Source organism: Giraffa tippelskirchi, chromosome 9 (genome assembly GCF_054371585.1).
Source record: "Giraffa tippelskirchi isolate mGirTip1 chromosome 9, T2T-mGirTip1v1.2.pri, whole genome shotgun sequence".
NCBI classification, from domain to species: Eukaryota; Metazoa; Chordata; class Mammalia; order Artiodactyla; family Giraffidae; genus Giraffa; species Giraffa tippelskirchi.
The window spans coordinates 102,498,190-102,526,062 of NC_137283.1; the positions used below are offsets into that span (position 1 = coordinate 102,498,190).

Sequence of the window (27,873 nt, forward strand, 5' to 3'; positions counted from 1 at the left end):
CAACCCATGTAACTGGTTTTCATGCATTTGCACTTACTATACTGATAGGTGTTAATGTTCTGTAGATGACTTAAAAAGAAGGAGAGGGATGAAAGAAGTCATCAGTGGACATGCTAATAGTAAATATACATATATATGTGTGTGTATATATATATATATATATGTATATATATATGTGATGGAAGATAAGAGGGAGAATAAGGAATACAATCCTGGAGAAATTACCTTGAAAAAGAGTAAATAGTTTTTTTTTTTTTTTTTTAATTGAGAAGAAAGATCATGCTGTGAGATAGGAAAGCAGAAAAGGAATGTTATCTTGTCAGGCCAGTAACATAAATGAGATTCCTTCTTGGAGAAGGAATATTCCAGAGTGGGAGGGAGAGGAATTGAATATAGGCATCCTCAAACATATCTTATTTTTAAAATTTGACTCTGAAAATATGAAATGTTTCAATAGTTAGGAAACAACATCAAAGCAAAATGAGACAAAGAAATCAACACCTAAAAAATTATAGGCAAAACAAAGCAGTAACTCTGTAGGACATTAGTGGCTTAAATTTAAATAGAAATTTAAAATAAGGAATTGACTTGTACATCCATCATGAGATTTATACCCTAAGATCAAACAAACTGCAAAAATAAACCCTTAAACTGGCTTTATAATCGTGTTGTTATTAATAATGTAACCCTGGCATGTTGATTCTGAAAGTATGCACATCCACACAAACACACACACACAGGTAAGAAATCATCTTAATATCTTTTGGTGTATTAGCTGTTGCAACAAATCACCACAAATTTAGAGGCTTTAAACCACACAAATTTATCACCTTATAGTTCTGGAGGTCAGAAGTCTACAGCAGGCCCCACAAAGCTGCCTCCTTCTCGAGGTTCTAGGGAAGGATCTCTTTTCTTGCCTTTTCTAGTTCTATAAGCCACCAACAGTCTTGGGCTCATGGCCACATCCTCTATATTCAAAGCCAACAGCACAGCAATTTCCAAAGTTTCTTCCTCTTTCTATTCCTCTGCTTCCAGCATCATATTGTCTTCTCTGTATGTGAGACTCTCTTGCCTCTTTCTTACAGGCATCCTTGTGATTATAATGGGCTTGCCTGGCTAATTTTTCCATCTCAAAAATCCTTAACTTAGTCATGTATGCAAGGTCTTTTCTGCTATATATGATAATGTGCTCACAGATTCTAGAGAGTAGGACATAGATATTGTTGGGGGTGGATATTATTCAGTCTAGCACAATTAGGGACTAAGAATTTTAGTATTATATATTTAAATGAATATATATATTTAAATGAATAAAGATAGGTTTATCGAACTTGCTACATGAAGTGAAATGCACTTCAGAGGTATAAATATAGAAAGGGAGAAGTTACAGAAAGATACATAAAAGTTTGGGCAGCCAAAGGAATTGTTGATAATTGGTAAACTAAGTAGGTTGCTGGCATATTCTGATTATGGGAATTAATCAATTCCCATAATTGGGACTGATTATGGGATCAATTTAGGTATGATCTTAGTCACAGAACTAAGACTGAATGAGTTAAGACTACAACTATTTGAGTTTAGCTATTCTGTTTTGTATCAATACTTTATGGTTGAGTTTCTTAAATATCTCTCTTATTAGACATAGTACTATCCACTTTGCTCATGTGGTTTCTGTTTTAAATGTCAGCACTGTTCTTCAGGTTATTCTTCAGCCTAAGAAATGAATAAGTCATTATCATCTTGAGGATGTGATCAATTCAGATTTATATGACTGTTTGATGGATCAAGATCATTTGCTGAATTTTTAATGCAAGGTAAAAGATGGTGGAGGAACATCTTTAAAACACTTGAAGAAATGTCAACCTAGAATTCTAAACATAGTGAAAGTACCTTTCAGAAATGAAGGGAAAATAAAGACAGTTAAAGGCCCAGATGGTTCTAGTGGTAAGGAACTCACCTAACAATGCAGGAGACATAAGAGATGTGAGTTCGATCCCTGGGTGGGGAAGATCCCCTGGAGGAAGGCATGGCAACCCACTCCAGTGTTCTTGCCTGGAGAATCCCATGGACAGAGGAGCCTGGTGGGCTATAGTCCATGGTGTTGTAAAAGAGTCAGATATGAATGAAGCGACTTATTATGTATGCACAAAGGCATATAAAAGATAAAATAATTGATCACACCAAACCAGAACTACAAGAAATATAAAAGGAAATATTCCAGAAAAAAGAAAAATGACAACAGATAGAAATTTGAATCTATACAGAGAAATATTATACAAATATATAAAGTATATAAGTAGGACTAAAGTAACTTCTCCTTATTTTATAAATAAGATTTAAGATTTTAAAAGATAACTGGCACTTCTGATTTCTGGTCATTCAATAAACATAGATGTTGCCACTCCATCCTAACAAGTTGAATAAACTAAAAAATCAACAATTTTAGATCCATCAGGGAAGTGAGGTAATAGGACAAACCTCTGTGCCAAAGTCTGACAGGCACATACAGATGATCACAACTTCTTGGGGCAGAAACCTACCTTTGTAGGAACCACTATTGGGCTGGGAAAACTTGAACTATAATCAGTGAATCACTGGAGTCTCAGTGTAGTCAAGCTTGAGAGAGAAAATCTCTAAAAGAGTCCCAGTCTTTGGGGATGTCACTACACTTTTGTGAGTTTAACCTCCACTTTAGATCCCATGGACATTAAAAAGATAAAAAAGGAATACTCCATACACAGATATTAATGACCTAGATCAGGGGTCCCCAACTTCTAGGATCTAATGCCTGATGCTCTGAGGTGGAGCTGATGTAAATAATAGAAATAAAGTACACAAAGTATAATACACTTGCATCATCCTAAATTCTGCCCCCCCCCAAGTCAGTGGTAAAATTGTCTTCCAAGAAACTATAAACTACAGGAGAAAAATCATATGATAATATCAATAGATTGATAGAGTAAATATGTAATAGAAATAGGTAAACAGAAAGATATAATACACAGATACAAACCTACACAGAACAGTGACATTTCATACTATATTTTTTGGAATGGTTACCCAAAAAGATGTTTGAATTCTTTTGATCATAGGACACTTACCAATTTTTGGGGTGATTTTCTTATAAAATTTCACTCTTTGATTCTTTCTATCATTCCTTAAATGATTTGGTTCCCAGATATTGTATCTTTCTGTTTACCTATTTCTATTACATATTTACTTTCTATTTACCTATTTTATTACATATTTGCTTGACAAATAGAACACCCATCTATGATAGAAATTATCAGTGAATTTGGAATAGAAGGGAACTTCCTCAATTTGATAATGAACATCAGTAATAAATAAATAAATAAATCTACACCTACCACAATGAATTGAAACCCTGCCAGTTCTCTGTTAAGATGGGGAACAAGGCAAAGATGTCTCTTCTCACCACTGCCTTTTATTATCATACTGGAAATCCTGGCTAATGCAATAAGACACCAAAAGGGGAAAAAAAAGATATACGATTGTGATGTAAGAAGTAAACTGTGTTTGTTAGCAGAAGCCATGATCTTCTATAAGAAAGTCTGAAAGAGACACACACAACCCTTGTGAATCTAGTAAGTATTTATAACAAAGTTTCAGGATGCAAGGTTAATACGTGTCAATCATTTACTTCTCTACTAGTAATAAACAAGTGGAATTTGAAATTAAAAACACAGTATCATTTACATTAGCAACCCAAAACATGAAATACTTAGCTATAACAAAGTATGTACAAGATCTATGAAGAAAACTACAAAATTTATAAAGAGTAAGATTTATCTCACCTTTTCAGTATAAATATACCTCAGGAGAGTCAAAAGCTGATAAGAATTCTTTCTGTATGTAAAAATTGCATTTTAACAAAGAAGGAATAACAAAATGAAATGTCACTATTATACCACTTTCAATGAAAAATGGTAAAATGAGCATAATTCTCCCTCTTAAGCAAGTTTGAATTGGGTTTCTGTTACTTGCTATGTGTTAGGCAGTGTAGGGGCGATATACTAATACATTTTTAGGACTCACAATGGATGCCTGGTAACATTTCTTTTATAACGAAAGCCTCTGTAATAGGAGAACTCAGTCGGCTATACAGCAACCTGGCTTAAGCTCAGAAAGACATTTCTGATGAGTTGTCATTGCTCCATTCAATACACTGTTAAGAACACTGTGAAAATGATAAGCAAATGTTAATTTTTGTCCTTGATTGTTGTAACAAAGAGAAAACAGAAAAAAAAATATTAGACTGGAACAAAGTATAACCCACACAGAACAGTAACATTTCATACTATATTTTGTGGAATGGTTACCCAAAAAGATGTTTGAATTCTTTTGATCATAGGACACTTACCAATTTTTTGGGTGATTTTCTTATAAAATTTCACTCTTTGATTCTTTCTATCATTCCTTAAATGATTTGGTTCCCAGATATTGTATCTTTCTGTTTACCTATTTCTATTATGTATTTACTCTAGTATAGTTCTCAGAATAGAAAAATAGTATTCTAAGTATAATCTCAAGTGATTCTTCTGGGAATACTGCTTTCACTGACACCAATGACCAAATATTTTGCTTCCATTTGTGTTTTTGAGCTTCCTACATAGAGTTTTCCAGGCTCGGTATCTGGTCAGGATATTCAGGATCTGGGTAGACACGGGAAACAAGATCATGCAGTACTATTAAACCAGAAATGTAGAGCCACTAAATTTGATTAAAAAAAAAACGGATTTGAATAAATATGGATAATCTAAGCAAACAAGAGTTGTTCAAGAATGGAAGAATTGGACAAGTGGTACAACTTGAAATTTCCTCTTCAGTCAGCACTGTTTCTATTGGATGACATGCCAAGCAAGTCATATTTAACAATGGTATGTTTTACATGCTGTCTAGCTTCAGACTTTGAAAGTTAATTTATTCAAATTATCAATTAAAGATGAGTTATCTTTTCTCTTAGTAACTGTGTTTAGATTAGATTTCTTCTCCTTTAGACATATGAATTTAATTCTATAAATCTGTACCCGGAGCTCTATATGTAACCATTAGGACCTCCATAATTTGGCAATGGGGTCGCAAATAGTCGGACACAACTGAGCGACTGAGCTGAACTGAACTGAATTTGGCAATAGAAATACTTTCCATTGGTACCCAGCTAATATACTGTGTATCACGCCAGGTTTTATGTTATTCATTGCACTGATAAACATATAGTCCATGTTTTATATACAATGATAAGTAATGTTAGGAACAAGAACTGTGTTCTGTGCGAAAACCCAGGACTTGCCTTGGTGTCCTTTTTCCCTATTTCTGCTAAATGTGCAAATCTTACCTGGCTGCTTCAACCTAAACCATGCCGTGGGTCCATCCTGCTTTCCAGCAACTATATGCCTGACATCTAACTCTAAATACAAAGGAACATGTCCACCATCCGTGCTTGGCCCTATGCATCATCACTACTAATTTTCCCCTATATATAGTCATGGTATAAGTTTTGAACTTGTTTAGTCACTTAGTTGTGTCTGACTCTTGGCGACCCCATGGACAGAGGCACACCAGGCTTCCCTGTCCTTCGTCATCTCCCGGAGCTTGCTCAAACTCATGTCCATTGAGTCGGTGATGCCATCCAACCATCTCATCCTCTGCTATCCCCTTCTCCTCCTGCCTTCAATCTTTCCCAGTATTAGTTGAACCTGAATTTGCCAAATTACACTGGGTATAGTAAATTGAAATACTATCATCCAGTCTCTTCCATTCTCTGAAAACTTTTTCCTAATCCCCATTTTACACATTTTTCCCTTTCTTGTTAGGTCACTACTGAACCACTGAGTATCTTGTGGTGAATCCATGTCATATGTGAGTAGATTTGGGGATTCACAGAAAAAAAATATATATAAGAAAATAATAAAATATTAAAAACAAATGATTAATCTCACTGAATGTTTACTACACATTGGGTATTTTTTGAAATGTTTTGCCTGTATTAATTCATTTAATTCTCACAACAACAACATGAACTATCCTTATTTTTCAAATGAGTAAATTAATTGATGCATGGAGTGAATTTCTCCTTTTAAAACTAGGCTTCTCTATTTGATTTGTTGAAACTTCTCCATTTTAAGAGAGCCAAGTGTTTCCAAAATCACCTTAGTATGTGAATATCCTTTCTGCTTATTCTGATCAATCATGGGTTACACTGCACTTTTAATTTTTCTTAGCATTTTTTAACATCTTACTTAATGTGTGACCATTTCTGATATTCTTAGTATCTTGTAATAGACCTTGCATTTACTTTTTTTCTAATTGTGGTATTTCTCTTTTTGTATGACATTTCCCTTTATAACTCAAGCATATTTGTATAATTATTGTGCATTCACATTGGTTTTTTAAATTTTATTTTCCTTCTCTCTTCACAATGAATTATATAATAAAAAATTCAGTGCTTTCTACCATGGTAAGCCATGTTTGCTTTATAGAGACACTTGTTACAGGATTATTTCTATACTTTAAAATCTAATTTGAGATAAACATTTGCCAGTATCCAGAACTATGTCTTATATTTCATTCTGGAAGCTTTTAAAGTCTTCCCTCTATCTCAGGTATATCAAGATGTGATTTGCTGTGGGTTATATTTTGTTCATTGTACAGAACTTTCAGTAAGTCTATTCAATCAAGAAACTTCTTTCCTTCAGGCGAAGGAAAATTTCCTTTCTCAGCAATACTGTCATCACCACAATCTCTTTTACTCTCCCTTTTTGAAATTTCTATTAGTCAAATGTTGTTACTCCGAGTAAATAACCTTCTGTTCTTTCTTTCTCTTGCCTTTAGTATATTTCCTGGGATTTGGGAAACTATGGTTTATGTAGGGTTTTTTTCTTTTTTTTTTTGAGATATATACTGGAGGAGAGGTCCTTTGGGGCTTCCTGGGTAGCTCAAACGGTAAAGAATCTGCCTGCAATGCAAGAGATCAGGGTTCAGTCCCTGGGTTGGGAAGATCCCCTGGAAAAGGGCATGGAAAGTGACTCCAGTATTCTTGCCTGGAGAATTCCATGGTCAGAGGAACCTGACAGGCTGCAGTCCATGGGGCCGCAAAGAGTCAGACATGACTGAGCAAGTAACACACACGTACACACACACATGCACGCATGCACGCATGCCACTTGACTGCTTAGTGTCTTGGAGGTTACCTGGGGATTTAAATGATTCTGACACAGGTATACCTACATGAGTCCCATTTTTACTCTACTTTATCTCACACTCATAGATTCCTGTATGTTTGGGTAGTTTCTCCAGGGTAAATTGTCTGACAACTCATTTGATCCTTCCTCTAGGGAAACTGAAGTTTGACTTCCCTTTTATTTCTGATGAGTTCATCACAATAACTTAATCTTTTTTATCATCATATCATGATTGGATTTACAAATGTTTCCCCATTTTATGGAAGTTGGAGTTAGTGATTTTGTTTCTTATTTTCCTTGAAATTTCCATGTGATTTTGAAATCAAGATTGTCAGTATTATTAGAGACACACCACTCTCAGTTGACCATTTTTATTTCCTTCTTGTCTCCAGGGCTTGGCACCTGCTGTTCTTTCTTTAGAGAAAGACTCACCTTATGGCACCCTTTACTTCTCTATCATAGCAATAATCACTTGGTACCAAAAATAACTTGGTAGTTATTTTATAAATGCTTGTCTTAACACAAACTTTGGGACCCCAGGAGAATAAAGTCCTGCTGTGTTTGTTCTTGTCTCCTCCTTCTCAGTGCCTCTCGGTAAATATATGTTAAAAGGATAAATGTGTCTTTTTGTGACTTGATTCTCCATCCCCACATGGACCAGTGGAAGTGGAGGGGAGTGAGGTTGATGACTCTGGGCAGGCTTTCTGTCATGTCTTGGATTCACACTCCAGAAAGACAGCCTAAGAGCCAATTAGCCATGCCATCCCTGCATATGGCTGTCACCATATGCCTCAGCAGAAAGTCACCAGACACAAATACACCATCATTTCTTCCCGGAATTTTAACAGTGTGCATACATCTGTTATTGCTCATGGATTTTATTATTGTTTATTGCTGTTTTGTAGAGTGTCCTGATTTTCTCTAAGAGAAAATCTTTATATGTGTGTCTTGGAAATGCTCCCTACTCTTTTTTATTTATCTACTCTTCCAATATCCTCTTTGATCTGTCAACTTCTCAATGACATTTTTAACTTTTCCTCCCCTCCTTAGACTCTCTTTCTCCTCACCCATCTTCCTGGAGTATTTCTTCCATCTGGTATAAGAATTTTTCATCTTCTTTAATAAATCAGAGGATATGGATGTTTTATAAATGCTTTGCCTTTTTTTCCTAGTCAAGAGATCAGCCTCCATCTATAATTCGGAATAGAAATAGCCTTAAACAGGAGGAGGTTTGATTAAATACAGTACATCCTATAGTTTTCAGAAACAGTTCCACCTGTGCCTGTGTGGGTCTTGCTGGTTCTGAGGATATGTGGCCATGTGACAGCTATCAAGAAAGATGTTTTTAAGCCTCCCAGTCATTCATTCATTCCCTGTCCTCTTAATCTTTCTTAATGTATTTATGGATGGATGCCTATGTACCAAGCCTTGCTTTCTTTCAAATATACAGTAGCATACATAACCTTGTAGATCTATACCAGCAAATTTGAAAAATTCTCCCCTTCACCTCTAACAGTCATATTTACTTGTGCCTACTCACCAGAGGATTCTTGCAAGTCACCTCTTCTTTCACAAGAGAAGGCTCTAAGAATCATAAAAGCACTCATCCTGCCACTTCTCTTACTTGAACTCGAACAGCTTTAAATTATCTGATAATTTTCACCCTTTGAAAGCTGACTCTGAAAAATGGAAGGATTTACAATGAGCGTCTGTTGCTATTTCTTTGTCCTGTACCATTAAAAATGAGGCTGTAACTCACAGGGATGCATGGATGTCCCATTTGGCACATTCATCCCCTGCAAGTCATCACTGAGGGTAGGACAGGTGCTTTCCTCAACAATTTTCAACCTGCTGTTAGTGGGCTCACAAGTTGACTTCCAAATAGACCCAGAGATGAATATAGATTTATCTTTGGTAGCATTTTCCTCATTTCTCTTAACTGAACTTAGAAATGAGCCCACAGAAAGAGAAACCTGGGTTAGTGAAATATTATGTTGTGTGTGCATATCATTCTTGCCCCCAGTGATAATCCATTTATTGTTTAGAGAATGCAGAGAATGTATTTATCTATTCTCACATATTCCATAAATGAGAGAGCCCCAACCAACAAGAAAAATAAAGTCTTTGTGTTTTGCATGGTACCTTCAGATTAAGGAAGCTGGCATTTGTCCTTCCCCTTTTGGGCCCTCACCTTTCAAGGCCCTTGGCCAAACTGATGCTGATGTATTGAAATAAAGCAAAGATGCCCCAATTGCTGTTGTCTTTGCTCTGAGCCAGTCTGTCAAGCGCTATAGGGCTGTGAAGGGAAAATGTATCTTCCTGATCCTTACAGTGTTGAGCTTATTTTCTGAAGCATGAGATTTGATTACTCTTATTTCTCCAAGTAGAATCACTGATACTATTTGACAGAACAGGAGTTGAGCTCTTTTCTGTTTAAAGAGCCAGGCAAGATGTTTTAAAACTATGAATTCTGCAAGGTAATAATTTGCTGGGTGGCATAGAATTTTTTTGCCTGCTGTTGCATATATGTTGCAATCTACACTATTGGTCCATATAATCTTGCTTTTCTCAGCACTGTCTTGAGGGCTAGATTAGAAAGTGTTGGCACAAGAAATGAGAAGCAGCATTTTGGACAACAAACTTTCTACTTCTTGTCCTATTAACAGCTATATTTTATTGGGGGTAGGGGAGACAGGTCTTAAGGTGGGATTGTTCCTTCCTTTGAAATCCATGGTTTAATATGAAAGTTATGTATTAAATGTTCTAGGCTCACTGGAATATGGTTGGTGCTTAGTGTGTGCTAGAGCCTCCAACTGACGTTGTAATTATTGTCAAATAACTGTCCTGGACTGAGTGATCTGGAAATGCATGTTGGGGTTATAGCAAAACCTCAACAGATTGGTAAACTCTTTCACCAGGAAAAGTTTTTATAGACCTTTCAGTAAATTATTTCACAACCTGCCCATCCAGGTTTCACCCAGAGTCTCCCTGAATTCCTCCTAAGAGAGGAAGCTTACTACTTTCTTGAGGCAACCAATGATGCTGTTGACACATTATCAATTATTATTAGCTTCTTTCATCCATTAAGCTAAATCTGCTTCATTTTCACTTCTACTCCTGCCTCTAACCCTATGAAAACCATAAATAATGAGCTTCTCCCTCTTACACAGTATGTTATTTTGTGTTCAGAAATGGATTAACTATTTCTCATGTATTTGCGTAGCATGTACAACTTAGATAATGAGTTAACTTAAATGATCTCATTTGACCTGCACAATGACCTTATAAAGAAGATGATATCATTATGCCAGTTTTATAGCTGAGGAAACTGAGCATTAAAGAGGTAAAATTACTGGCCCCAAACTATTCAACCATCATATAAAACAATAGGAGTTCAAATCTCATCTTTCTGACCCCTTGTTCAGCTCTATTCTATTCATAACAATGAAGAGTTTCTGGAACCTTCACTCATGGTGACAAATGGTGACAAAATGTCACCATTTCCTAGGTGATATTTACCATGCTTATTTTCTAATGGCAAGGCTTATAAAATCAAACACTTGGGCATGGCCTGCCCAGTGCAGAATTTAGTGAGGTGATCCTCTCCCCTGTCCAAACTGAGAGTGGCATCATTTAGTCACTTCGAGGCCACAATCCCTTCTTGAGCCTCCCTTCACACTGTTGACCTGTGCTGAACTTATAATTAACTTAGAGTTTGCTCTCCTGAGATTACAAACAACTCATGACTTCTTTTTGCTATTGTACAATTAATTTTGAAATATTAATTTCCACCAAATACTTCATTAATTCTACCAATGTGTCCAGATTTTTAAAAATTTGGTTCCATGTCCTAAGTTTAAGGCACAACTGAAATATGACAGGCTTTTTATCTGACATCTAACAGAGCATTTTCCAGTGGCTTGCAGTTGTCTCTCATATTTATTATGTATTCTCAGGAAGGGCTCAGTGAACAAGAACAAATGATGTATTTTATTTATCAAGAACTTTCAGTACCTTATGCTGAATAGAAAATTGGGAAATTTTAGGCAATATAAGTAGCCAGTGACAGAGATGGATTTTGTTCAGATCAGTCACTCAGTTGTGTCCGACTCTTTGTGATCCCATTGACTGCAGCATGCCAGGCTTCCCTGCCCATCACCAACTCCTGGAGCTTGCTCAAACTCATGTCCATCCAGTAGGTTATGCCATCAAACCATCTCATCCTCTGTTGTCCCCTTCTCCTGCCTTCGATCTTGCCCAGCATCAAGGTCTTTTCAAATGAATCAGCTCTTCGCATCAGGTGGCCAAAGTATTGGAGCTTCAGCTTCAGCATCAGTCCTTCCAATGAATATTCAGGACTGATCTCCTTTAGGATGGACTGGTTGGATCTCTTTGCTCTCCAAGGGACTCTCAAGAGTCTTCTCCAGTACCACAATTCAAAAGAATCAATTCTTTGGCACTCAACCTTCTTTATAGTTCAACTCTGACATCCATACATGACTACTAGAAAAACTATAGCTTTGACTACATGGACCTTTGTTGGCAAAGTGATGCCTCTGCTTTTTAATGTGCTGTTTAGGTTGGTCATAGTTTTTCTTCCAAGGAGTAAGCGTCTTTTAATTTCATGGCTACAATCACCATCTGCAGTTATTTTGGAGCCCGCCAAAATAAAGTCTCTCACTGTTTCCATTGTTTCCCCATCTATTTGTCATGAAGTAATGGGACTAGATGCCAAGATCTTAGTATTTTGAAGGTTGAATTTTAAGCCAGCTTTTTCACTCTCCTTTTTCACTTTCATCAAAAGCCTTCTCAGTTTCTCTTCGCTTTCTGCCATAAGGGTGGAGTCATCTGCGTATCTGGGGTTATTGATATTTCTCCTGGAAATCTTGATTCCAGCTTGTGCTTCATCCTGCCCAGCATTTTGCATGATGTACTGTGCATATAAGTTAAATAAGCAGGATGACAATATATAGCCTTGACATACTCCTTTCCCAATTTGGAACCACTATATTGTTCCATGTCTGGTTTTAACTGTTGCTTCTTGATCTGCATACAGATTTCTCAGGAGGCAGGTAAGGTGGTCCAGTATTCTAATCCATTTAAGAATTTTCCACAGTGCTGTGATCCACACAGTCAAAGGCTTTGACTTGGTCAATAAAACAGAAGTAGATGTTTTTCTGGAACTCTCTTGCTTTTTCGATGATCCAAAGGATGTTGGCAATTTGATCTCTGGTTCCTCTTCCTTTTCTACATCCAGCTTGAACATCTGGAAATTCTCGGTTCACATACTGTTGAAGCCTTACTTGGAGAATTTTCAGCATTACTTTGCTAGCTTGTGAGATGAGTGCAATTGTGTGGTAGTTTGAAAATTCTTTGGCATTGCCTTTCTTTCATATTGGAATGATATGTAGCACTCTTTAACCATATTTCTCAGGTATAACTATTCTGCTTATCCTTAGAATGACTCTTTAGATGAAAATATATAACAAGGTTGCAATAAAAATTATAAATTATAATCAAGGCTGGGACAAGTAATAGTATATAAAAATAAGTACCTTTTACTCAAAAGAACTCATTATTGGGTTCATATTGGAGTGTCAATCTGAATTACTGGAAGGAACTCTGTACCCGATTTCAAAGCTAGTAAATGATATGAAATAACTATACTATAAAGAGCAACATTTTTTTTTTTTAGCTGGGATGCTTTTATCGTCTTTATTTAAATTTTGTTTTCTCTCCTTTCTTATTGAAGTCATTTTTGAAAAATTCTGCCTGTTTCATCTTTGAGAAGAGAAATTGGGCCTGGGGGATGAGTACCCATCCAACTTCTGGCTTAGGACAGGCTATGGGAAAGGGAGTGAGAAGGTCAGAAGGGAACTGAAGGTCATGGGAATGTTAAGACCATTTAAGCAACAGCCTGTCTCCTCCTGGGTGATTTCTTCTTGAAAGATTTCTCTGAAACCCAGGAAGCCACAGGTTCAGCTTCGCAAAGGGAGGATGTTTTCCACGTGAAATTAAATCACAGAGGTAATCTTTTGAGAAATTAGCATCACTCCCAAATCAGTAGCCAGAATTTAGAATCGAGTCTGTGCTCATTTTTGACCGTTTTATAGTTCCTTGATTTAACGGTTTAAGGTTGGCTGTGGTGAGCACCTAACAATAATGGATACAAACCCAATCTTTCCTCCCAGCAGTGACCACCACCTGTTACCTTGGTGCAATGACAGGGGTCTCCTGTGTGGGTGAGTCTTCTCCAATTAGATGGGTAAACCCTAATATGTACAGAGTCTTCTCCTTTTATTAACCTCTTTTAAAGAGCTAAATAGATGAGAAGCCTACAAGAAAAGCAAAGTATCTTGCGTAGGCTGTGAATCCTAAATAGTAGGGATTTAACCTTGACAAATGTTCTTGGGATTGAGCACAAGTTTTGGAAACACCCAAGGGTTTGCTGGTCAATAAAACCCTTGAATGGTTTCACTGATTATCAGGACATAGGGCCTTCCAGGACAGCAGGGGAGCACTAACTGCATTTGGAGTACAACAGGGTGTTTCAAAGCAGCAGTTGCCCAAAACTCAGAAGACTTTGCCCAATAGATGGTTTGGACACATGGCAATCCTTTCACATAGCCACTCCAGAGTGGCTGGCAGACTCTAGCCCACCTCTAGATATACCAGTGATAGTTCCATTATATTTCTTGCAACAACTATCATCTCACAGGAAAACTTGGCATGTTAACCATGAGATGAATCATCCTAAACCTGAAATGTCATATCTCTCCAGAAAAGCTAAATACCATGTAATTCTCTACTGGATCATTCATCAGTTCTTGGCCACTGTCATTGACAGATTAGATTCAAAGAACAGAAGATGTTGATACCATTTTAAAACATAAAGTAACTTCTGTATCAGGAAAACTATTGCTATAGATGAGGTCATTCAGCTAGAACATTTAGGGGTTTTTTCAAGGTTTTAGCATAAAACTCATGAACACGTGACATACTTAGGTGGACTGTAGTAACTTTCTCTATAACTCAGCATCTCTTTCATTTAATGATATATTTTGTCACATTTGCAGTGTCAACAATAGCTATTGTTTCCATCCAGTTAGTATGTACACATTTTTAAACTGAAGATATCACAGTTGGAATAAGTTATGATTGCAAAAATGAGCTGGTAAATTTCAGACTAATGATCCATTAGATCAAGCATAGATTTTAAATAGCATTACCTCTAGCACCTTCATTTTCTCAGTAAGTAATTCACCACAAACTTGAAATGATTATTTAGAATTATAGCATTCAGTAATAGCAAAACTAGAACTAACCAAAGTTCTCTTAATTACACATGTATAGAGTTAAAAGCTCAAGAGGATATGTCAGATCCCCCGGTGACATTTATATGGTAAATTATTTTAAGAGCATGAGCTTTGGAACAAGGCATCCTAGCTTTTAAACATTGACTTTGCTGATTACTAGGGCCATTATCTGATAAATTACTTAAATTCTCAGAGCCCTAGTTTCCTCACATCTATATATTCTATAGATACAGAAATAATAGTATCACCCCTATAATGATGTTTCCAGAAGTACAGGAGAATGATTCAATAACCTAGTTTTAGATTTCTCCTTTCTCCTTACTTCTTTTCCTGTTGTCAGGATATATACATTTAATGAACAAACACAGTTCACATTCCAAGTTAACAATCTTTCTCAGAGGTAAGTTTAATATTTATTTACTCATTCAACAATTATTTAATGTTCATAAAGATTATAATCTGAGATGGGAAAAATGGCTTCTACAAAGATAAACAGCTCTTAAATAAAGAAAGATCCAAATGTGATACAGAAACTTTCCATCCTGACAGCAGTATGAGATCAGGGTTAACAGTCTTAGTTTTGGGATCACATTGTGTGTGAAGCATGGTTTAGCCACTCACCATCTATATTATCTTGAGTAATTACTCAGCTGCTCTGGATTTTAGGTGTTTTGATTGCAGACCATAAATAATGCCTACCTCATAAGGCTGTGAGAGCTTGATTATTATTACATACAAGTCAATTGTAATAAATGCATATTTATTCTACATTACAAGTATCAGTTCAATTCAGTTCAGTCGCTCAGTTGTATCCAACTCTTTGTAACCCCATGGACAGCAGCATGCCAGGCCTGCCTGTCCATCGCCAACTCCCAGAGTTTATTCAAACTCATGTCCATTGAGTCGGTGATGCCATCCAACCATCTCATCCTCTGTCATCCCCTTCTCCTCCTGCCCCCAATCCTTCCCAGCATTAGGGTCTTTTCCAGTGAGTCAGTTCTTTGTGTCAGTTGGCCAAAGTATTGGAGTTTCAGCTGCAATATCAGTCCTTCCAATGAATAGTCAGGACTAATTTCCTTTAGGATGGACTGGTTGGATCTCCTTGCAGTCCAAGGGACTCTCAAGAGTCTTCTCCAACATCAAAGTTCAAAAGTATCAATTCTTCCGTGCTCAGCTTTCTTTATAGTCCAACTCTCACATCCATATATGACTACTGGAAAAACCATAGCTTTGACTAGACGGACCTTTGTTGGGAAAGTAATGTCTCTGCTTTTTAATATACTCTCTAGGTTGGCTATAACTTTTTTCCAAGGCATAAGCATCTTTTTATTTCATGGCTGCAGCCACCATCTGCAGTGATTTTCAGTTCAGTTCAGTTAAGTCGCTCAGTCGTGTCCGACTCTTTGTGACCCCATGAATCGCAGCACGCCAGGCCTCCCTGTCCATCACCAACTCCCAGAGTCTACCCAAACCCATGTCCATCAAGTTGGTGATGCCATCCAGCCATTTCATCTTCTGTCGTCCCCTTCTCCTCCTGCCTTCAATCCTTCTCAGCATTAGGGTCTTTTCCAATGAGTCAACTCTTCACATGAGGTGGCCAAAGTATTGGAGTTTCAGATTCAACATCAGTCCTCCCAATGAACACCCAGGACTGATCTCCTTTAGGATGGACTGGTTGAATCTTCTTGCATTCCAAGGGACTCTCAAGAGTCTTCTCCAACACCACAGTTCAAAAGCATCAATTCTGCGGCGCTCAGCTTTCTTCACCGTCCAACTCTCACATCCATACATGACCACTGGAAAAACCATAGCCTTGACTAGATGGACCTTTGTTGGCAGAGTAATGTCTCTGCCTTTCAATATGCTATCTAGGTTGGTCATAACCTTCCTTCCAAGGAGTAAGCGTCTTTTAATTTCATGGCTGCAATCACCATCTGCAGTGATTTAGGAGCCCCCCAAAATTAAGTCTGTCACTGTTTGCACTGTTTCCCCATCTATTTCCCATGAAGTGATGGGACCAGATGCCATGATCTTAGTTTTCTGAATGTTGAGCTTTAAGCCAACTTTTTCACTTTCCTCTCTCACTTTCATCAAGAGGCTCTTTAGTTCTTCTTCACTTTCTGCCATAAGGGTGGTGTCATCTGTATATCTGAGATTATTTTTATTTCTCCTGGCAATCTTGATTCCAGCTTGTTCTTCATCCAGCCCAGCATTTCTCATGATGTACTCTGCATATAAGTTAAATAAGCAGGGTGACAATATACAGCCTTGATGTACTCCTTTTCCAACTTGGAACCAGTCTGTTGTTCATGTCCAGTTCTAACTGTTGCTTCCCCACCTGCATACAGATTTCTCAAGAGGCAAGTCAGGTGGTCTGGGATTCCCATCTCTTTAAGAATTTTCCAGAGTTTGTTGTGGTCCATACAGTCAAGGCTTTGGCATAGTCAATAAAGTAGAAGTAGATATTTTTCTGGAACTCTCTTGATTTTTCAATGATCCAGTGGATGCTGGCAATTTGACCTCTGGTTCCTTTGCATTTTCTAAATCCAGCTTAAACATCTGGAATTTCATGGTTTACGTACTGTTGAAGCCTGGCTTGGAGAATTTTGAGCATTATACATTACCAGTATACTTATTATGTAAAACAAATACACAGTGCAAGTATACAATGCTTAGTGTATATTTGCTAGACAATATTTAACAAATAATAAGTGCTTACTTGGGCTTTCCTGGTGGCTCATCAGTAAAGCATCTGTCTGCAATGGACGAGATGCAGATTCAGTCCTTGGGTCAGGAAAATTCCCTGGAGAAGAGAATGGCAACCCACTCCAGTATTCTAGCCTGGGAAATCCCATGAACCGAGGAGCCTGGCAGGCTACAGTCCATAGGGAAGCCAGTCGGACATGACTTAATGCTAAACCACCACCAAGTGCTTACCCTCAATAATATTATTATTTACATGAAGACCAAGATTTAAATATGTGTTTTTGAAATAGAGTACATATGTGTTATGGGTATAGGTAGATTATTCCAACCATGAAAAGTGCTGAAGAGAGACACCCTTTGCAGTTTACTGTAAGATATAGAGTTGGCCCCAATATGTTCTAAAAAGAGAATACCTTAGTCAGTAATAGCACAAGATCAGATAGTAGTTATCAGGGGTAGGGGAGAGGAATGGGGATAATAACATGGTTGTTCTAACATTCGGTTATATTGAAGAGTACATTTATCTTTAGGTTGCTTATCATTGTAATCACTATAATGAAATTTGACCTATACCTCAGTATATTATGCTTTTTTTGAGAATCTAATTAGAAAAGGCCAAACCAACTAGAGACAGACAATCATTAGCATCTATCCTTCTGTTCCTGAGTTGCTTGAAAATGGATCTATAAAACTTCCATTGGTTTTAGCTCAAGCTTCTCAGGAAATTCTTTTTTTTATCACTTTTTATGTTATATTGGAGTATAGTTGGTGAACAATACGGTGATAGTTTCAGGTGTATAGCAAAGTGATTGAGGTATACATATATGTGTATCTATTCTTTTCCAAATTCTATTCCCATTTGGGCTGTTACATAATATTAAGGAACTTCTACAAAGGTAGTAGAATTCTTTGCTCTCATGAAATTGATGGTCTGAAGGATAACAGATTTGAATATAAGAGGAAGCTAGAACAGGTTTACAGTGAACTGCTTAAGGTTTCAAGAATTTAAATGTAGAGCAGGAGAAATTAGGTGGTGGACACAGAACCAGCTGGGAGCCCCATCTTACATTTTGCATTATTGCCAGAGTACTCTTAGCATTCTAGAGGAAGCCAGGTTGGCAGATGCCTGCTGCTGAGCCTGTGTTGCCTGCCACTAAAGACGACAGACCCTTAAGCTAAAAAAGATATAAGACAAAGGAAACTGTGTTCTCCAGATTTTCGGAGTCAGTTATTGTTCAGATGTCATTAGATTAATACAGAAAATAGAAACTTTGCCTTTGATAAGGATTTTTGAGTTGGGAGTCTGAGCTGGGAATTAGGGGGAAGTGGGAAACCTATGCAGTTTTGGTTTCTTTTATAAGATCTGTCTGCAAGTTAAATTTGTTTTCCTTAGCTTCAGAATTGAGGTTTCAACAATTCTTATTGCTTTATCATTATTATTTTTCTATCATGATTTCATCTACATTATGCTCAATGGTTATATTATGCTGGAAAACAATTTTTTCCTCAGATTTTCTCAAATAGAACCTGTTTTCTTCTGATTTCTTAGTGGCTGCATAAAGGATTTCATCCTAACAAGATACTTCCTTTAGGCTGGAGAGATAGATAGGCACTGATGTCAAAAGCATGAATCCTTGCAATTGAGGAGAAAAAAACGAGAATGAAAGTGACAGATGAATTTACCAGCTGTGCTGACTGACCTTTGTAATGGCAGCCAGGCAATCTAGCATGCAATGGCAAACTTTGCTGAGGGTCAGCTGATGTTGTTTTCAATGAAGATGTAATATAGTGGAGGAAGTAAAAATGATACACAAGATTTGAAATTCAGTGGAGGACAGGAATGAGGTTCCAGGCCACCCCTCCTTTGAAAGACCAGTGTTTGGGGATAGAGAGAATAGGATCTGCCTCCTAAGGACAAAGGGATTGAGAGAGCTATTTAGTGGTTATTGTCATGTAGGCATTGCTGCTTCCAAGACAATAGGAATTGGAATGATAGGCAAGGTAATGTAGAATAATAGAGTTAACCTAGCACAAAGACCTTGGGGAGTACATGGTCAACTCGACAGGCTTGTTGTCTGAAATCCAGCTCCCCTGAGCACTTGGATTTAGTCAACAAAAATGATACTAGATAATAAGAGCTGGTGGGTTGAAGATACTGATACTAAGTCAACATTGCTTTCAATGATGGTAATGATGAGCCTGAACCTATGCATATGGCCTCAAGAATTCCTAGAAGGAAGGCCTTGATAAATACTAATAGTAAGAAGGATTAGGAAGGGAGATTGTTTAACATTTGCCCAATATACTATCAGTAGGCACTTAAACTGCATTAGTTCATTGACTATTAGTAAATTCTGAGTATTATTATCTTCACATTATTGATGTGATGAGATTCAGAATGTTAGATATTGGTGTACTTTTTGCAACTCAGTATGTCATGGCTTTGAAATACGTATTTCGGGTCCCATACCATGATGTATCCATATTCATGGCCCATGTTATATTGAGAGGGGCCAAAAGTGAACATTCTCAGCATACTTTCACATACATGTCATTTAACTTAAGAGATCTGGTATAAAATTTATCGGAAGCTATTTTGTGTGTTATGGCAGCAGTCCCCAACCTTTTTGTCACAAGGGACTGATTTCATGGAAGACAGGTTTTCCATGGATTAGGGTAGGGGTTGGTTTCTGGATGATTCAGTTCAGTTCAGTCACTCAGTCATGTCTGACTCTTGTGACCCCATGGACTGCAGCATGCCAGGCTTCCCTGTCCATCACTAACTCCTGGAGCTTGCTCAAACTCATGTTCATTGAGTCAGTGATGCCGTCCAGCCATCTCATCCTCTGTTGTCCCCTTCTCCTCCTGCCTTCAATCTTTCCCAGCATCCAGGTCTTTTCCAGTGAGTCAGTTCTTTGCATCAGGTGGCCAGAATATTGGAGCTTCAGCTTCAGCATCAGTCCTTCCAATGAATATTCAGGACTGATCTCCTTTAGGATGGACTGGTTGGATCTCCTTGCAGGCCAAGGGACTCTCAAGAGTCTTCTCCAACACCACAGTTCAAAAGCATCAATTCTGCGGCGCTCAGCTTTCTTCACCATCCAACTCCCACATCCATACATGACCACTGGAAAAACCATAGCCTTGACTAGACAGACCTTTGTTGGCAAAGTAATATCTCTGCTTTTTAATATGCTGTCTAGGTTGGTCATAGGATGACTCAAGTGCATTAAATTTATTGTGCACATTAATGCTGCTGCTGATCTGACAGGAGGTATCTGTCTGTGGCCCAGAGGTTGAGGACCCTTGCTTTATGGAATTATAATGAGTAGATTATGGAACCATCTTGTATGGACAGTCACCTAGTTGTAGAGTACACTAGTCTCTATTACATGCCCTTTAAAGAGTTCAAAGAGACAACATCTTTGTCTTCAAGGTGGGAAGCAGACTAGATGAATACACAGATTGCCCTATAAACCTGTCCCTCTGAAAAGTTCAAGATGTATTCATGGAATTAGGATTGAGCCTGTCACTATGAGGAAAAAGATTAAAACTCAAAGATCCTTGAAAGAGAACTTAAGAATCTTAAGTCAGGTAAAACTCCAAAAGTCTCTTTGAAAGCATTAAGCTGCAGAAAAGTATGCCGATAACAAGTGAGAAACAGGGACAACCAGAAGCACATAAGAGATTAAAATGCCAGTTACAGGAACTAATGACTTCAAAAAGGATTAAATTAAGATATAAAGAGCAGAGGGATTTGTGCAGCTCAGATTGTTGGTGAAAGTTATGAAAGTTTTCTTCACTAATTTGTCAGCCTGAATGTCATTTAGACTGTTATGGGTAAACTGGATACTCATAATCACTGTTTGAGCTTTTAGCTCAGATGTTCAATTACTTCTGCATCAGTAAATACCAAGGAAGTTCTTGCATTCCATTCCTTTGTTGGTCTGGAAAGAGGTTGGCAGTTGGATAAACTTTCTTTAGTTGCTATTTTGTATGCTTAATAGTTGCACAAAAATTGGTCAAAGATAGTACCAGAAAAGCCCAAATCAAATAGAATTTTGGGAGCTACAGAGTAATAAAGAATAATCACTCTTTTATGCAATTAATATTTATAGAGTACTTACTCTATGTTAATAGTAATTACTGGGTGACAATGGTCCATGCCTTCGTTGATCTAACAGTCTAGTTTTATGGAAGCAACAACAAAGATAAATATCAGACTACAACTATGGCAAGGACAATGATGAATTAAGCACATTTGAAATTGGCCTCCTCATGTGCTGAGAAGGCTTCCCTAAGGACACAATTTTCATTTTTGAATCTTCTGAAAGATGTTGTTGTTTAATCACTAAGTCATGTCTGACTCTTTGCGACCCCATGGACTATAGCCTACCAGGCTCCTCTGTCCATGAGATTTCCCAGTCAAGAATACTGGAGTGGGTTGCCATTTCCTTTTCCAGGGGATCTTCCTGACCCAGGGATCGAAACTGCATCCCCTGCATTTCCTGCACTGGAAGGCAGATTCTTTACCATTGAGCCGCCTGGGAAGTCCTCTGAAAGATGAGTAGGTTTTAACTAGAAAAAAAAATGGGAAGAGTTCCCCCAACAGAGGCATAATATTTGCAAAGTTTTCTTGAGTCAACTGGAAGCAAAATGAACGTGTGAAACTTAAAGGAGTGAGTCAGAGAGACCAAGAGGTAGGGAAATTGGTATAGGAAAAGGGTAGAGAATAGGTAGAGACTAGACAATGCAACTTCACATTCACTTTTCCCTTTCATGCACTGGAAAAGGAAATGGCAACCCACTCCAGTGTTCTTGCCTGGAGAATCCCAGGGACAGGGGAGCCTGGTGGGCTGCCGTCTATGGGGTTGCACAGAGTCGGACACGACCGAAGCGACTTAGCAGCAGCAGCAGCAGCAGACAATGCAGGGGCCATCTTTTGAGCTCCACATGGATGCTACTGGCTGATGTGGTTATTTAAATTTGGATTTAAAGTAATTAAAAACTAAGAATTAAGAATTGAGTTCCTCAGTTGAACTTGCCACATTTCATGTGCTCAATTGCCCGTTTGCAGCTAGTACACACCATATTGGAGAGTTCAGGGAACATTTCTATTATTTCAGAAAGTTCTACTGGATAGCACTGTGTTAGATTTAGCTTTACCTTAAAAGCAATGGGAAGTCACAGGCAGATTTTCTTTAAAGTTGAAGAGTGGAGTGATGTGACCAGAAGGCACATTTTGAAAAGAACTTGATAGCTATAGAATGGAGGCAAGTTTGGCTGCAGTAAAGCAAATTGTATTTAAGTAGACAATTTAAAGGGCTTCCCTGGTGGCTCAGAGGTAAAGAATCCACCTCAATGAAGGGGCTGCAGGAGATGCAGGTTTGATCCATGGGTCAAGAAGATCCCCTGGAGAAGAAAGTATAAATATAGTAAAGGACCTTCCTCTGCCAAGATTTGTTGCTTCAAAGAATGAACAGGAATCTCGTCATGCAACCTCATATTCTTCAGATACTGAAAATCAAGGGTCTTACTCTGGTATAACCCCCCCACCACCTGGCAGGGGACAAGTGAAAAAGGGGTCCACAAGCGATGATACTCTCCTGCCTCATGCATCTGTAGATCAGCAGGAACCTGCGTTCCCAGTAGTTTCACCACAGCAGTCTCCACCAACTTCCCCACACACATGGAGGAAGCAAAACCATCATCCCAGTGGAGGAAACAGTGAGAGGCCTCTTGCAGAACCTGGGCCATTCTGGTCTCCCTTTGATGAAGCACAATCAGGTTCTTCTGCTGGTGATGCAGTGTGGTTAGGACATTCTCCACCTCCACCTCAAGAAAACTGGGTCAGTTTTGCAGATATTCTACCAACCAGTACTCTTTTAACCGTGCATCCTGCTTCTGTCTAGGACCAGAAAACAGTACAAACTGTAGCCTCAGTTACAACTGCCAATGAAATTCGTAGGCAGTCCAGTAGTTATGACGATCCTTGGGAAATAACAGATGAACAAAGACAGTATTATGTAAATCAATTTAAAACCATTCAGCCTGATCTAAACAGATTTATTCCTGTTTAGCTGCAGGATCTACAGCTAAAGAGTTTTTTACAAAATTTAAACTTCCTCTTCTTGAATTTTCTCATATCTGGGAACTCTCAGATTTTGATAAAGATGGAGCCTTGACACTGGCTGAGTTTTGTGCTGCATTTCATCTGGTAGTTGCTACGAAGAATGGCTGTGACTTATGAGAAAAACTCCCTGAAAGCTTAATGCCCAAACTGATTGATTTGGAGGATTCAGCAGACGTTGGGGATCAGCCAGGTGAGGTAGGTTATTCAGGCTCTCCTGCGAAGCTCATCCAAGCAAATCTCTGACAATGCCATCACTAAACCAGACTTGGCTCCAGCTGAATCAGAGCAGTGAGCAGTGGGAGACATTTAGTGAATGCTCTTCAAGCTCACAAACTCTGACCTCATTTGATTCTAACATTGCACCAGCTGATCCTGATACTGCTATTGTTCATCCAGTTCCCATTCGTATAACTCCAAGCAAGATCCACATGCAGGAAATGGAACTTAGAAGAACTGGCAGTGATTGTACTAATCCCACTAAGCCCATTGCTTGTGAAAACATCTGATCTTTCAGAAGAAAATAAGATAAATTCATCAGTGAAATTTGCTTCTGGAAATACTGTAGCAGATGGTTACAGTACTTCAGACTCTCTTACTTTGGATCCAGAACAGATTGGAAACAATGTAACTTGTCCAAGGTCTCATTCAGGAACCTCACCTGAAAACACTGCACCACCACCTCCACCTCCAAGGCCTCAGCCCTTTCATTCTAGATCATCATCTTTAGATATGAATTGTACCTTTTCCATCACAACAGTAACAGGCTGGAGCTGTTGCCCAACCTCCTGCAGTGCCTCCAAGACCACAGCCCTCACAGGCCCCTCGTCCTGTTGTGCATTGCCCAGTGGATGCCAATGGCCTAGTAACTCACACTAGTACCTCACTTCAGATACCAGAACAACCAAATTTTGCAGGTTTCAGCCAATTGGAAGTATTTGCTGCAAATGAAGAACAGATGATGAAGCTGAGAAACATCCAGAGGTCTTGCTGTTTGTAAAAGCTTCTGATCCCGCAAGTTCTCTTTGAGTTGCCAAAACAGATAGTAAAATTGAAGAAAAGACGGCTGCGAGTGCTCCCACCAATGTGAGCAAAGGGTCAGGATGACTTAAAAAAAAAAAAAAAAAGAGCTATCCACTCCAGTATTCTTGCCTGGAGAATCCCATGGACAGAGGAGCCTGGTGGGCTACAGTCCATAGGGTCGCAAAGAGTCAGGCATGACTGAAGCAACTGAGCATGCATGCACATAGGCAATTTAAAAAGCTATATAGGGACTTCCATGGTGGTATAGTGGCTAGGACTTCAAGCTCCTACTGTAGAGGGCTCATGTTAAATCCCTGGTCTGGGAACTATATCCAACATGCCACAACTAAAGATTCCACATGTGGCATTGAAGATCAAAGATCCCGTGTGCCGCAAGTAAGACACGGCTCAGCCAAATAAATAATTTTTTTTAAGCTATTACAGTCTTCTAAGAAAGAGGTTATAATAGATGGGAGATGCAAGAAGTGGAGAATTGTATGATTTTAGCAGGTAAAACAGACTGAATTTAGTGATGGATTAAATTTGGGAACCAAAGGAGAGATTTTGGTTTTCAAAGTTTCTGAATAATGGTGTTTGTTATTCATTGACAGGAGAACACTGGAAAAGGATCAGATCTATAAGAGATAGGAGTGCTTAATTTGAGGGACCTGGACAATTCAATATGTCCAGAAGCAGCTTCCTGTGAACCCTCCCTTCTTCCCTTCCTTACTTCTCAGCCACCCCAAAATTTGTTCCTTTTAACAGACTGTTTAGCTTAGAGAACAGTTGTATGTGATTTGTGTAATATAGCCAAATTCTGGTCATATGTTAGAACTGGACATTTCACTGACTGGAAAGGAAGACTCATACTTTGAGTGCTTTATGAGACACCAGAGATGCCACAATGCACTCCCATTATTTTCTGGATATAAAGACCAAATGCCGGAGAATGTCATCATTTGTTGGTTAATGGCAGAGACAGTTTTGCTTTTGCATACTACTTTTTCTGCTTACACCATGTTTCTTCCCCAGAGTGAGAAAAGTGTTTTCTGGTCTAAAAACTTTGGCAGTATGAGGTTGTATGGGAAATATCTATGGGATTGCCTAGCCCAAAGGCAGGCGGTATAGAACTCTGCTTGATAATGAAAGAGAGAAAGACGCTGGCTAGGTTTCTTGGCACAGCTTTAAAGGTCTAATTCTTCAACATTTCTTGATACTATGGCAGTATATTTTGATGGGATCTGTGAGTTGCTCAGAGAATTTGAAAGCAGTTTTAAATTTCCTTAGCCACAAAGAACTTGTCAAAGACTGCTGAATGACTTGAAAATGTGAAAACAAACACTCCTGATGAATACAAAAAGCTTACCACTTTGGAACAGGCTTCAAAAGACAAAATTCAACATTTCTTGTTGAGATAATAGATTTTCTGTTGCTTCATTATGTTCACTCATTCTCTTGTTTTATTTATTATGTCTGTCTATTTAGATATACTCTAAATTTCCATTGGATTCCAATATTTGTTAATGTGAGTATAAAATAAATTCTACTTACCTGAATAATTAATTTATTACAAATATAATTGAGGCATATAAATCTTATATGACATTTTTTTTTGCAAATATATTTTAAAGGGGAAAAAATCTACACTCAATTTAAAGCAAACATTTTACACTATAGAATATCTTGATTTTTATTTCATATCTTTATTGAAAACAGAATCTACACTGTATATCAAAATAAAACAAAATCTAAAGTAATTGTTTCATTTCATTTATGTAAGTACCCAAGGCATTTAGCATTTCTTCTAAATAATCTGCTTAACAATCTGGTGACATAAAAAAATGTTGCCACTTTTTAAACAATATTAAGATAAAAGGTGGGAAAAGTGAGTTTGTAATACCAGATAAGAAATTAGCTGATAGAAGTTAGGAGAAGAGTTAATGTTTTCTGTTGAATATTAACCAGTTATGCATAAATCTAAAAGTATATATTATAGCATAAGTACTATAAATATGTGTATATAATTTCTGAATTAATATTATTCTACAGCCATAATATTTTTTTAACAAGATTCTAGAGACGAGATCAAGAGATCAAGCTTGACGTTAGTGTGATTGAAAGTGAACTCTATCCCTCATTTACTGACAAATTAGGAATCATCTCAAAATATTTTATTCATAACAAATGCCAAGGTTAGAACTTATATTTCTGATTTAACTACTACATTTAAAGGTTATTTGAAATTTTAAGAAATTAAACTTAGGAAAGACTGAGCTATATAACTTTAAACTTATTAAAACATGAATACAGAAGTGATTGTTATTTCTAATTTAAGCCCATTATTATCCGTAGCATGGCAGTTATTATAGATGACAAAGAAAAAGAGTCCAGTTCATGGGGTATAGGGTGATAAATACTATGTCCTGTTATTTTCATTATATATTTTCCAATTTTGATGTAAATGAGAAAAAAAAATGTAGTCATGGAAGTCACTTACTATTATATCAATTTTATACAGACTTGACCTTGACCAAAAAAACAACCTTTGAAAAGTAGAAATGTTCCCAGCTAAGTAATATACATTAATCATTAACATTAACTCAATTTTGAGATAAATAATAAATCTCTTCTGATTTTATAGCTAAGAGTTAATCCAGTAGAGTGGTTATCATCAACTCCAAGCCTTTTAGCGTTTTTAATTGTTCTGTTCAAATGAAAAGCTTTATGCCAGCTTTTGTTACCACCCAATTAATTCTCAAAACCAATTAAGATAAAATCATACATAATAATCTCCTACTTATTACTAAGTGTATAAAATTTGCCTTCATCACTTATTTCTTCTGACCTACCATTGACAACTCCTGATTAGTGGAGCTCCAATACTTTTCACTTCTCTCCTTGTTAGCATTAATGGACATTTGGAAAAAGACACCCACTTCAACTTGCTAATTCAGATCGACATTGCACATTTCCTATAATTTGAATATCTCTATAATTGTTTGTCTTTGAATACCCGACTTCACATTGTTTTTTTTTAAACATCACTTCTGCTTAAGAACAACATGATGCTTCACACTGTGTTGTAATTAATCTGTTGGTTGGTGATTATTCTAATTAATATAAATATTCTGAAAAAAAAACCCTAAATGTTAGAAATAACCTTTTTAAGTTCATAAATCAGATGTGTAAATTATATTTCTGATTAATTTTGATTTGGATAAATGACTATGCCATTTCTCAAACTCTGGATGCTGTTCTATCAATACATAATTTTAAGCACTCATTCAAGTAATTTTAATATCAATTAGAAATAAGTTCTAAATTATGTTTAATTATTGTATTCTTTCCATAAATATAATTTAGTACTATGTAAATTTAAATTTATTGCAACAATATTGTGAAATTAAGTGTTAAGATATTTTGGCCATACGGATTTTAAAATTATTAGTCATGTCTATGTTACAAAGTTAACAGCAGTCAAATGCATTTTTATGCT

General features: G+C 37.4%; 1 long non-coding RNA gene and 1 pseudogene across 1 annotated transcript in view; both read left to right on the top strand.

Annotated features, from left to right (window-relative positions):
• The window catches only part of LOC145521239 (uncharacterized), a 150,246-nt gene that overhangs the window by 50,765 nt on the left and 71,608 nt on the right, over positions 1 to 27,873 (top strand). The gene's annotated exons all lie outside the window — the stretch shown is intronic.
• On the top strand, positions 19,623 to 24,461 carry LOC145520850 (ralBP1-associated Eps domain-containing protein 1-like; annotated as a pseudogene).